The sequence below is a fragment of the Lynx rufus genome, unplaced genomic scaffold (assembly GCF_022079265.1).
Source record: "Lynx rufus isolate CCGP_SWC_20201006 ecotype Redwood Valley unplaced genomic scaffold, mLynRuf1.p SCAF_10, whole genome shotgun sequence".
Classification (NCBI taxonomy): Eukaryota; Metazoa; Chordata; class Mammalia; order Carnivora; family Felidae; genus Lynx; species Lynx rufus.
In genome coordinates, this window is record NW_025814824.1 from 17,026,910 (window position 1) to 17,039,443 (window position 12,534).

Genomic DNA, 12,534 nt, shown 5'->3' on the forward strand with positions numbered 1-12,534 from the left:
ACTTTAAACTCTTAAAACCAACTACCCCCAATGACAGCAGGATTTCATCCCAGGGGTGTTTTATTATGGAGGACAGGGGTAGACAGTGGTACAAATCTGTGTTTTTGTTTTTGTTGTCCTTTTGGGGATTCTGTATGTAGGCTACACATTTTTTTTTTTTAATTGTGGTTTAGTTCATAGTACATTCTGTCACTGAGAACATTGCTGTTGAAGTGTATCTGGCTCTTGCCTGTTCAGTGCTACTTAGCATATATAAAATGAAGGTAGAGTGAATTTAGTATTTTCCAGTAAGTGCTAAAGTACCTCATTCTCATCTATGATTCTCTTGGTCCTTGAGTCCCTGAAAACACCTCTTAAGAATAACTCTGGAAGCGGGATAGTAAAATAAATGTATTCTTGTTTGCAAAGTCTGAACATTTTTAATTGCATGCATTTCAGTGTTTCGTTACATGTCAATATTTAGTTGGAGTCCCTCGAACATCAAAAAAGGCTAATCTAGAAGAGAGGCATTAAATACGATCTTATTTTCTACATTAAAAAACTAATTTTCAGAGCAGCAGTTTGTATGAAGCGACTAATCATATTATTTCCTTTATCTCTAAGTGTTTCCCAGATGGAACAGCCTATATAATAGTATATTATGCTGCTCGACTTGGACGTATATCAAAACCCATTGGCTTACTTTAAGAGCTCCACTGGGAAGAGGAGAAGGAGAGTCATGATGAAACTTACTCTTTGAAGAAGAATTGCAACCAGGTCAAGACAAATATGTGGGAAAAACACCATCTTTTGAAATACTTATCAACTATATTTAATATTCTTGGATTTCCGTTAGACAGTCTGAAGTAGAAATTAGTGATGTAATGAATTACCAACTAAGAGATGAAACTGAGAGGAGAATGTTTATTCTCAGCTCTCCCCCTTTTACTCATGACACCTTGCCTGCTATTAGAAGAATAATTGCTGTCTGTTTCAGTGTAAACCCCATAGGATGTAAGACAGAAACCGAACCTTCAGCACCGCCACGCTGTAGGAAGGGGAAGCTGGCCAGAGCGGTAAGTGGAGCCCGGGACTTGAGCCATGTCAAGAGTCTCTTACCCCGAAATTCAACTTCTCGTTGGGTGTCACCTTCATTCTTTCGGAGCACAGCCTTTCTCCATATGGCAGGAGACATGACCACCGTTGCTAAGATTTACATCTTTAATTTCCCTCACGGGAGAGGGTTTGTCTTAAGGTACGTAGACTCAAGGAGTTATGAAACACATACACACAGGCCTCCCCATATTGGGTGAAGTCACTCACTGATCCAGGGTGGAAACCCTCAGCCCTGGCCAGGGTGTGAGCTTCCTCCTCTGAGTACCTGCCACGTTCCAGGCAGGCCTTCCCCGCGGCTTCACACACACGATCTCCAACCGTGGGACTTGTAAAGGTAAGTCTTATTGTTCATTTCTCTTTTCCAGATGAGACTTAAAGAGGCTAGATTACCCAGAGTCATGCTGCTAGAAAGTGATGACCTTGGATTTGAACCCCAAGTCCATCTGTGCTCTTTCCTCTGCACCCTGCTGCTTCCCTAAAAAGTTTTTGTGGCTGATGGTGGTGGTTTTTGTTTTTGTTTTTTGACTACAAGACATTTATAATGCATTTTGGGCACCAATATGCCCTTTTGCCTGTTAGATACCTTCAGATTTCATCACATTTGCTTATCCCCAAGCAGTAGAGAGAAATGCATCTAACTTTTTTCAAGTATTACTCAGATGAGTTTTACTTGCAGAGATTAACTCGTCACACCAGCCTCAGTAACAAGTGATGTCGTGAAGCTGTGTTTTTCCAATAAGAGTCTCAGGTACCCAATATTTTTCCTCTCAGAAGTTCATTGAGCTTGACGATGTTGAACTTCATCTGAGCCCTGAAAACACCAGCAGTTAAGGTATCTGTGTACCCTTTTGTCTTCTGAGAAACAGTTTGCCACAAAGAACCATACTTCGTATGACTTAGATAAGACTTGCTGTCCACCCTTCATTCTTTCTCATGACATTTATCAGACTCATGGATGACTCTTTTGTTTATCTGTGATGAGGCCAGTCATAGATCTTTCTCCTTTGGCCCGAATCTGCTGACAATGCCCGATGCAGACTTTCCAATGGTTCCATGCATTGTCCCAGGAATAAATAGCTCAACTGTGTGTTTCCTTGAAACTAGCTAGACATAAACATCTCCTGATCCACATGGAAGAAAACGTGTGTGTGCAAATGTGTGTATGTGTGTGTGTGCTTGTGTGTATGAGAGAGTCAGTGTCCTAAAATGAACATTGGAAGTTATCCCAAATTGGACTAGCCCACCTCAAATATGACAACAGAAAAGTCCAGTAGGTAGTATATATTGATGTCACTATCATAGATTGAAAGGCACAGTAAGTCTCCTTAGATGGAAATATCACCAGTTGTCATTGCCATTAGGGTTTATGGCAAGGATCTAGATAATTTTATGTCTAGGTCCATCTATATTTTCTTTATTTTTGGAGTACTTATGTTTGAATATGCTCTGTGTCTTTTTCCCATGACCTATCTGGTTGGAAGCTATAATATAACAGGAGTACCATGAGGCCTAGTCTTTATTTGTGGATTCAAAGACGTAGCAGTCTGACAAAAAAAAAAGTATAATGGTAACAGTCAAATCTTAGAGTTTCTCCAAAAAACATCAAAAGGAATCCTTTTAGTAACCCATCATTATGCTATTTAAAGCCTTTTCCCCATTGATCTTTAGCCACCCAAAAACCTTTCAGTTGACCTCAACTATTTTCTCCCTCCACTCCAAAAAACCAAGGACACAAGGGAGACAAGTAGTTAATTAATATGTGAATATACATAGTGTTCCCTCCTCTCCCATCCTCCAAAGAAAGGTCTGTCCTTGTCTACTCAGTTTGTTGGCTTTTGTGATGCTGAATCAAGGTGATAACTGGAAAAACCAGAATGGAGTAGAAGCTTAACTCCAGGAGAGAAAAGGCAGAAAAATGGCCCCAAAAAGAGAGAAAAAAGTGAGAGAAAAAAAGAATAGTGATGTTAAAAAAATTTTTTTTAATGTTTATTTATATTTGGGAGAGAGAGAGAGAGAAAGAGTGAGAGTAGGGGAGGGACAGAGAGAGAGAGAGAGAGAGAGAGAGAGAGAGAGAATCAGAAGCAGGCTCCAGGCTCCTAGCTCAGCTCTGAGCTGTCAGCACAGAGCCCGAGCTGGGGCTCGAACCCATGGACCGCAAGACCATGATCTGAGCCAAAGTCAGATGCTCAACCGACTGAGCCACCCAGGTGCCCCAAGAATAGTGATGTTTTAAAAAGTGGATGCATAGGTGTGTGGATGCAAGAGAACAGTAGAAAATCACAACTTTATGTGACTCAGTTTTTCTCAACACAGAACTTTGTATATAGTAAATTTAGAGAAACTATCTACAATAGATAAATGGCTACCAACCATTTTTTTTCTAAATCAATGGAACCATTTTTTAAAAACCTTAAGGAAAACTTTATTATACAAAATAAAACTGAAGTGTGGACACGCATCCTGGATATCTGCACACTCTGCCTCTCTTCTGGAGAAGACAGTTTGAAATCCAGTTAGAAATGCCAGCTCAGTTGGAGTCTATAGTATGAATTTTTTATATTAAGAAACAAATTATTGATTTTTCTTTTATTATGAAAGTAATATATGTTTACTTGGGGCAAAATTAAAAATTCAGATAGGTACGGGAAGTATAATCTCAGCACCCCAAGATAACCTTTGATGAGGGAGCCTAAGGACAAGCTAGCAGGCCCCGCCCCCTGGTGAGATATGTGTGACACTCCTCGGGCACTCCTGGCTGCCCAAGAACAAAGGAAAGGACAGAAAACAAATGGTTGAACTGATAAGAGTCTCCATCAGTTTACAAATATCTTAGTATAATTACAAGAAAAGGACAGTCTTATCAATAGCCTAATGTCCAGGAACCCCCTGCTGTCCTAATGTTAATGCTTTGCTAGAGGGAAAAACAACCTTAGCCTGACAATGGTTAGGCCACCAATAGTCTGTGAGTCTTTAGCGTTTGAAGATCTCTTTGGAAACTTTCCTTTGACTTTACCTCCCTCAAGTCCATGGTGTATAATCAGTCACACTTCACAACCCCAATGCAGCTCTTTCTGCCCACGGGTCCTATCCCCGTGGTTTAATAAAATCATCTTTTTGCACCAAAGACATCTTCAAGAATGCCTTCTTGGCCATCAGCTCCGAACCCCCCCATCACCCCCAAACCCCATCACCTTGATTCATGATACTGTTAACATTTTCCTGTATACTCACTGATTTTTAAATATGTCAGTATTGTAATGCAGTAACCCCATAGATTTTTGTTTCTGGTTCATAGAAAGAATCACATTGTGTCATTAAAGGCTCAAAAGCGATCTGATGTACAGTCCTAAGCACATTAAACTGTGATCTCTGGGTTATGGAAAAATGGACTTTTCTTTGAGTTTTTTTTTTTCTTTTTCTTTAGTTTCCTGTTATCTATCACATCAAAGATCTGTCACATCAAAGGTGATGATCTTTCTACTCACTTCTTACACCTGGGTATAAATTCTCTGGTTCCGTTGAATTTGGTTCATAAATAGCCAGGAAATGAAAACCCACATGGTCTAATTAAATTGTGATGCATTCAGCTTCTCCTGTCAGAAAACATAGCATGGGACTCGAAGTCAGGGAGTCCATTAGCAACATGGACAAAATGGCAGACTCAGAGCCACATCATCAGACCTTGAGAGGGCTCCCCAGTTTCATAAAGTGCCATCAATCTGAATGAATTAGAAGATTATTTGTTTATTTGGATTCTGTTTTGTCCACGTAAGTAAGCCTAGGACACTAGCAAAATGGGGCTGCAACTGGGGCTTGAGATTAACTGTGAAATTAATTTAGCCTTGTTTCGCATGACTCTCGTTTGGTCAGATAACCGAGAATTACACTCTCTTCCCAAGAAAAGCACAGTTCTGGTTTGGGGGAGATAACAGCTTTAATGAAAGGAGAAGGGACATGGAATTTCATAGCAACACTCTCTTCCGTTCCCGCCTCAGTTAGGGCCGAGGGTCTGCGATAGCAAAGCCAACCTTCAAATCGTTTACTTGACTTTAAAAAGTGCAAAGCATGTTCTGCTTTATGTTTTAAACTCTTGACCCCTGATCATTATCAGGGTAAGAACCATATCAATTACCATAACTGTAATTGCATGGCTTTTCATATTATCTAGAAAATCATGCACATTAATAGTGGAGCTTTTTATCTCTTTTGAAGAACAATTACTCCTAAAAATTTATTATACTGTGAAAGGAGATGATTTTTGCTTTCATTTTTGTGCAAAAGAAATCCCAGATTGAAGTACTTTAAAAAACAGTTTTGGGGAGAAATACATTAAGTTTCTTCAACAACACAGTCTTTTAGTGCCGGAGTAATTTTGCATTATAGAAATGCAAATGTTCCTTCCTTCAGGATTAATGTGCTTATTTCTTGACTGATGATCAGCTTTTTTTTATCTGGCAGGGGTGTGATAAGCCCAGTTTGGCTACTTCTATGTTCTATTTTGCAAAGCTTTATAGTTTCTATGCTATTTCATTGTGCCTGTAGGCTATAACAGCTTAAAATAATTATTTTAATATCAGGAATTGATAAGAGCGGTCTAAAAAGAAATACAACATTGTTTGCATTATATCTGCACTTAGAAGGTAATGGCGGTAATGAGATTAAACCCGTATGTGAATTAATCATATTGAGGCTTCATCTTTCCAGCCAAATCCTCTTGAACAACATGCAAAAGAACACAGCAAACTTGTAGGTTGTGCATGTTTTTGTGTCTTTGTAATATATTTGTTGTTTGTTTTTATATCGTTGGTGGTAATATATTTGTCGGTTGAACAGATAGCAGTTATCTTTATTGAGGACCAACCATGTAAGGTAATATTTTTAAGGTTCAGGTTATAAAATGGGTTTCCTATTATAGTTTACAAGGCCAAATGCTGGAGTGTGTTTCTTTTCCTTGGTATACAAAACTTCTTGATTAAAAGATCACTTTCTTACTAAAAAACAAATATAATTTCTTTCTTTTCAGGTCTTTTTGTTCCTATAGTTTTTTTTTTTTTCCTTTCAGCAACTTTTCCCCTCAATATTATTTCTTTTCTCTGAGAACTCTCCCAGCTGCATGTATTTTGGTCTTTTTCTCTGTGATATTTTGTTCTATGAGAAATAATAATCATAAACATGACCATAAATGATCACAGTTGACTTGATTTTATGTTTGGGTGTAACTATGTAATATCAACTATGTTATGAATAAATATCTTCAAAGTTAAGATTAAGAAAATTGAGGTGAAATTTACATAACCTAAATTCAGCCATTTTATTTCTTTAAATGTTTACTGATTTATTTTTGAGAGAGAGAGAGAGAATGGGAGCAGGGGGAGGGGCAGAGAGAGAGAGAGAGAGCGAGAGCGAGAGAGAGAGAGCGAGAGCGAGAGAGAGAGAGAATCCCAAGTAGGCTCCACACTGCCAGTGTAGAGCCCAGACACTGGGCTCAATCTCAGGATCACGGGGTCAGGACCTGAGCAGTTGGATGCTTAGCCGACTGAGCCACCCAGGTGCCCATAAAATAAACCATTTTAAAGTGAGCAAGTCAGTGGCGTTTAGTACGCTGACAATGTTATGTAACCTCTATCTAGCTCCAGAACATTTTAATCACCACAAAAGGAAACCCCCACCTGCTAAACAGTTATATTTTACTTCCTTCTCCTCTCTGTCCCTGGCAATGGTCAGTTTACCTTTTGTCTCCGTGGATTTTCCTATTCTGGTTATTTTGTATGGATGGAATCATAATATTCGTCCCTTTGTATCTTTCTTCAGTCACTTAGCATGATGTTTTTGAGATTTATTTGCACTGCAGTATGATTGGTACTTCATTCCTTCATATGGCTGAATAACATTCCATTGTATGGATATACCACAATTTGTTTATCCATCTACCCATTGGTGCACATTGGGATTATTTTAACCATATTGTGAATATGAATAATGCTGTCATGAACGCGCATGTACTTGTACGAGTAGCTCTTTTCAGTTCTTTTGGGTATCTCTTTTAGTATGGAATTGCTGGGTTGTATGGTAATTCTGTGTTTAATTTTTGAAAAACAGAATTTTTTACTTCAAATTTTGGGCAAATGTTTGTATCAGTAATGCTAGTTAGATAACTAGCTGTGCTTGATTCATCTGAGGACTCGCTAGGCAGACTTTAAAAAAGGTCCTCAACTAGAGTACGTGAAATCAACGAGGCATATAATAGAATGTGAACAACACTACCCACCTCAGGGCACCTGCCTGGGTCCTAGGCCTCCGAGGGCCCCGTGCTTTGGAGTGCCTTTATCAGAAATTTCTAAGACTCTCTTGGGCCTGGAATTGGCCAGGGTCACAGTGCACTTGGGATTGACCAGATGCCCCAGTGAACTCATGCCTGTGGGTCGTCCTGAGGCCCTGTGGCTGGGCCGGTTCCAGGCGGGCAGCAGATTGCTCCTGCTGCGGTCTGTTTTCTTTGCCAGATCATGTGAGATTGGGCCATCAGAATAACGCTGAGGCTGACGTTGGGTGATTATTATCATATCAGACTCAGGATGAGTCTGGGCTGCTGAGGGTCCCCCTTGGGCTTGAGCCAGGTGCATGGGACTGTGTATCTTTTCTTCTCACCCACGCCACATGGTATCGTGGGTGCCACCTCTAGTCTACAGCACATGACTCTGGCAAGGGTGAGGCCGGCTGTCTTTGACCCTAGGCGTCCCCTTCCATTAGCGCCCAGATTGTCCACTCCACCTTTCTGCAGGCTCCACACCACTGACAGTCTTCCAGGCATGATGTGCCGATGTCCTCCGTGGGCTTTCAAGACTTTTGTTTGGTGACGCCAGTGGACCCTTCCAACCCATGTCCTCTCTTACCGCCAATCAATATGGTGGCCCCGGGTCTCTCAGGTTGCTCGTAAGGGAGGTTCCTTGCGTGAATGGGTCTATGTCTCTTACAGCACCCACAGGGCCCTGCCTATCATCCTTAAAGGTGGCAGTACATGGAAAGAGATGTATGGTTAACATGGAAAGAATTCACATAGCCAGAAAACAAATTACTGTCTACATTTGCCCTTACTCCTCAGGGTAAATCTTGTGTTTTTGGTCTTCACCAACGAAGCACAGTAACGACCTTTGAGAGACTCGTTAGAAGCCAGCTTTACAGGCAGTAGGATGGATAATGCAACCTGATGAGTAATGAAATAACCAGCCCCGAATAAATGGTATTTGGGAACTGCAAAGGCAAGAAGGTCTATGTTGTTTCAACACAAAGAGCTTCTGAAGAGCCAGGGTATTGTGAACAAGCATGTGACTACTTTTCCTCATAGGACATTTTATACTCGTGACACATTTGAGAGTTTAAAAAAAAAAGAAGAGGTGATGGACCCGAATAGGAAAAAACGGTGCCTGGACACTCTGAAGAATCTTTGCACACACAGATTGAACAATCAGTTAATTCTAAGGATCCTTCTCGATCCATTACTTGTGATTAGTGATTTGTGATCACTATGCTTCACATGGACCCATAAGTTTTGCAACACCTTGTAAAATGAAATATTGCCCAGGGCCCTGCACCTCCTAGCGGTGGCCCCAGTGAACAGTACTCTGGGCTCGTGTAACTAATGGCTGCTTTCTATAACTGGAGACTACAGTTTCTCTAATGATGGAGAGGGTAGTCCTTTCCAAACAGAGAATGCTCTTGATATCGAGTTGCAAGAAGAATACTGCACTCCAGATCAAGTTATAAGTGATGTCAGCAGAGTCTAGCTGATGAAGAATTCTATGTCTTGTTGTAACTTGGACATTATTTCATCATGAAACTGGTATAGAGAGGCTGTTATTTAGTAGAGAATCATTTTGAAAGAGCCAAGACCAGACAAAATGATACCACTTATGAAGCCATTGCAATAGTTCTGGAAGAGATAGTGAAGGTAGGTGTACAAGGAACGGACAAATTGGATTTTCTCTACAATGCTATCTATTACCTATTAAAACTGATGTTCAAATTATTCATTAACATGAAACCGATTAAAAAGTTATGATACATTTATTCAATGGAAAACAACTGAATTATTATAACTGATGCAGATCTATGTTTGATAGGGGAAGTTATCACATGTTTTTTAAAGGGAGGAAGCGGACTATTAAACATTTTGTATAATATTATCTAATTTTGGGGGGACTAACTCTGTTTCGCTTCTGCATTTGTACATTTCCTGAGGAAATATTTCTGAACGTATATATCCCAAAATACTAACGGTGCTCGATTCTGGGTGATTGGATTAAAGGTGTTATTAAAAAAAAATACCCCCTTCTCCCACCTATAACAAAATCAATACAAAACATACTGCTATAGACATTCATTTTATCAGCTTAGGGTAGAATAAGATCACAATATATTTAATATTTAAATAAATATGGCTTTGTGTCCCATCCCAACATAAAAAATTCATTTAAATTAAAAAATTTTTAAATTATTTTTTAGAGAGAGAGAGAGAAGTGGGGTGGGGGGAGAGGGGCAGAGGGAAGAGAGAGAGAATATTAAGCAGGCTCCACACTCAGCATGGAGCCCAACATGGGACTCAATCTCATGACCATGACTGGAGTCAAAACCAAGAGTCAGATGTTTAACCAACTGAGCCACCCAGGTGCCCCAAAACGCTCATTTTTATTCAGAGGTTCTTTTCTCTGATATGTCTTGGGACCCCTTGATTTACTTATTAAGTCCAAAGGGGTCAAGTATGAACACTATCAGTAAAAGTTCAGGCTGCTGAAAAGTCCAGTTTCTTTGCTTTGCTCCTGTTTTTGCTTCTGCTGGGAAATAGTGTTACCTCCAACATCAGATAATCCAGGGTAGTGAGCAAGACTCTGTCCTCGGCAGAAATCAACATGGTGGTTGAAGACCTGTCCACCATAACTCTGGTCATTCTGCAGGATGCGAGATCAAAAACCATTCTGGCATCTGCTTTTTGTGTCCAGAATTATCCTTTTTCTTCCAATTTGCTCCAAGTGCAAACACGGCTATCTTTCTTAACTGCTTCAAATCACAGTCCAGTTTAGATTTTCTGGTCCAGCTTGAGCATCACGGTAGCCTGCAGGACAGTGTTCAAAGTGTGGGTTATCCTGCCTTAAATAACCCAATATGATTGTATGTATGTCTCATGCAGGGGAGGGGAGGAGCATGGAGAACCTTGTATATAATCATCATCGTCTGTCCTCTGGGACATCTTTTCCTTTTCCCTCCTCAAGGGCGTAGCCCAGTGAAACAAGCCCTTAGTTTACACGGTTAAACTCAATAGTTGACATCTCACTCAGTACTCTTTTGCATTCAGATGTAAAGTGGCCTCCCATTTTCCTCCTAAAGCAGTGACTAGATAATTCCCTTACGTTGATGTAAATAAAGGATAAGTCCTGGTAGGTTTTCCAAACAAGGGAAGGAAAACTCCAAAGTTCTTCCAAAATGTTCAGAAGTTCCCTAAAAGATGACTCTCTTTTTAAAATAATAAAAAAAAAACATTAACAAAATACTCCCCCTCCTCAATTTCTTCAATCTCAGGCAAGGGCCAAATTTTTGGTCACCTGTCTTCTATACATGGTGGTTACCTCTGAGAATGCCATTGTTCTCGACCACGTAGTCTCTTCAGATCTGGCTGCCTTGATGCTTTCAGGTTGTGCTTGGTGCCTGGTGGGCTTTGGTGAGTCTGGAACCCCCCAGCCTGGGAGATTAGCCTTTATCATGCCCCACGAAGTTCTTTCTTGGCATTCGCCCCTCCTGGGCATTTCTAGGGAGTGGTCTACAAGTCGTCTGCTTTCTACATTTGCAGACCTCTTTCTCCTCACCTTTCACCTCTCAAATTCTTTTCTCCTATATGGTCTTGGTTCTTCTGGAGATAAAGGGAAGAAATTGCCCTTAGGCAATTTTGATTTCTAGCCTGCCTCACACTTCCTCTGAAGAGTGCTTGTGTTGACGTCTACCTTCCTAAATGGGAAAGAGGAAAATATAAGAAAATCCTAAGTAGTCTCTCAAGAAATCATTCTGCCAAATTGTGAGCAGTCAGATCTACAAGTGGGTTTGGAAGTCCACGCATTCAAAGAAGAGACCTTAGAGATGGCCAGGTCCTGCTTTCTCATTTTTACGCAGTGAATCCAAGGGCCCAAGAGGTTGATGACCTGATGCAGGCCACGTGGAAAATCTTTTCTATGCATTTGGTTACTGTTTCTGTGGACTCCAAACAAATGCTGAATCGGTCTCATCCAGACTTTTGGACCAAACTCTAAGGACAACTCAAAGTCGTTTGGTTCTGACTTTTTATGTTGTTAGGTAACGTTTGGAATCTATGCAAAGGAGCGTAGAGCTGGTTTTGACGGCATTCTTGCCTGACCCAGTGGACACACAGCTTATTTATTTTTGAAAATAAAGGACAGCTTCATTATGAACTCTTCTCATGGAGGGAATGGAAGGCAGCGTTGGGTGATTCTGGAAATCGTCCTGAACTTCTCTGGTCTTAAAGCCTCTCCTCTAAAATGAGTTTAAAACACCTTTGCCTACCCACCTCCTGGAGTTATTATGAAAATTACAGGCATACTTTGTTTTATTATGCCTCACTTTATTGCGCTTCACAGCTACCGTGTGTTTCACAAATGAAGCCTTGTGGGAACAGCAAGAGAACCAGAACGAGAAGTGGAGCCTGCAGATGGGACTGAACTGCTGTGGATCTCGCCATCAGACTTTAACGGAGGGGGAGTTGCTTCGTATGACGAGAGAAGAAAGTGGTTTCCCGAGATGGAATTACTCCCGGTGAACATGCTGTGAAGGCTGTTGAAACGGCTACGAAGGATTCAGAATATTACATAAACTTAGTTGATACAGCAGAGGCAGGGTTCGGAAGGCTTGACTCTAACTTTGAGAGACGTCCTACTGGGAGCAGTACTCCTTGCTACAGAGACATTGTTCACGAAAGGAAGAGTCAGTCAGGCAAGACCCTCTCCCAGCAAAAAGATTACGACTTGCTGAAAGCTCAGATAATGGTGGGCATGTTTTAGCAGTCGAGTACGTTGGGTTTTTAATTTTTTAGCAACAAAGCCTTTTTTATTTTAATTAACTAATTTTTATTTGGGAGAGAGAGTGCAAGTGGGGGAGAGGGGCGGAGGTAGAGAGAGAGAGTCTCAAGCAGGCTCCACGTTCGGCACGGAGCCTGATGTGGAGGCTCGATCCCAAGACCCCGGGCTCATGACCTGAGCCAAAATCAAGAGTCAGAAACTGAACCGACTGAGCCAGCCAGGTGCCGCAGGTAGTTTTTAAGTTAAGGTGTGCACGTTGTTTTGTTTTAGACGTAATGCTATTGCACACTCAGTAGACTATAGTATAGAGTAAACGTAAGTTTTGTATGCACTGGGAAGCGAAAAAATTCATTTGACTCACTTT

The 12,534-nt window shown here is 40.8% G+C and overlaps 1 non-coding gene across 1 annotated transcript; it reads right to left on the reverse strand.

The window, feature by feature from the left end:
• Nucleotides 1-3,219: 3,219 nt before the first annotated feature.
• On the reverse strand, nt 3,220-3,304 carry TRNAQ-UUG (transfer RNA glutamine (anticodon UUG)). Its single transcript has one exon. It is a non-coding gene; the product is annotated as a tRNA-Gln (tRNA).
• Nucleotides 3,305-12,534: the final 9,230 nt, after the last annotated feature.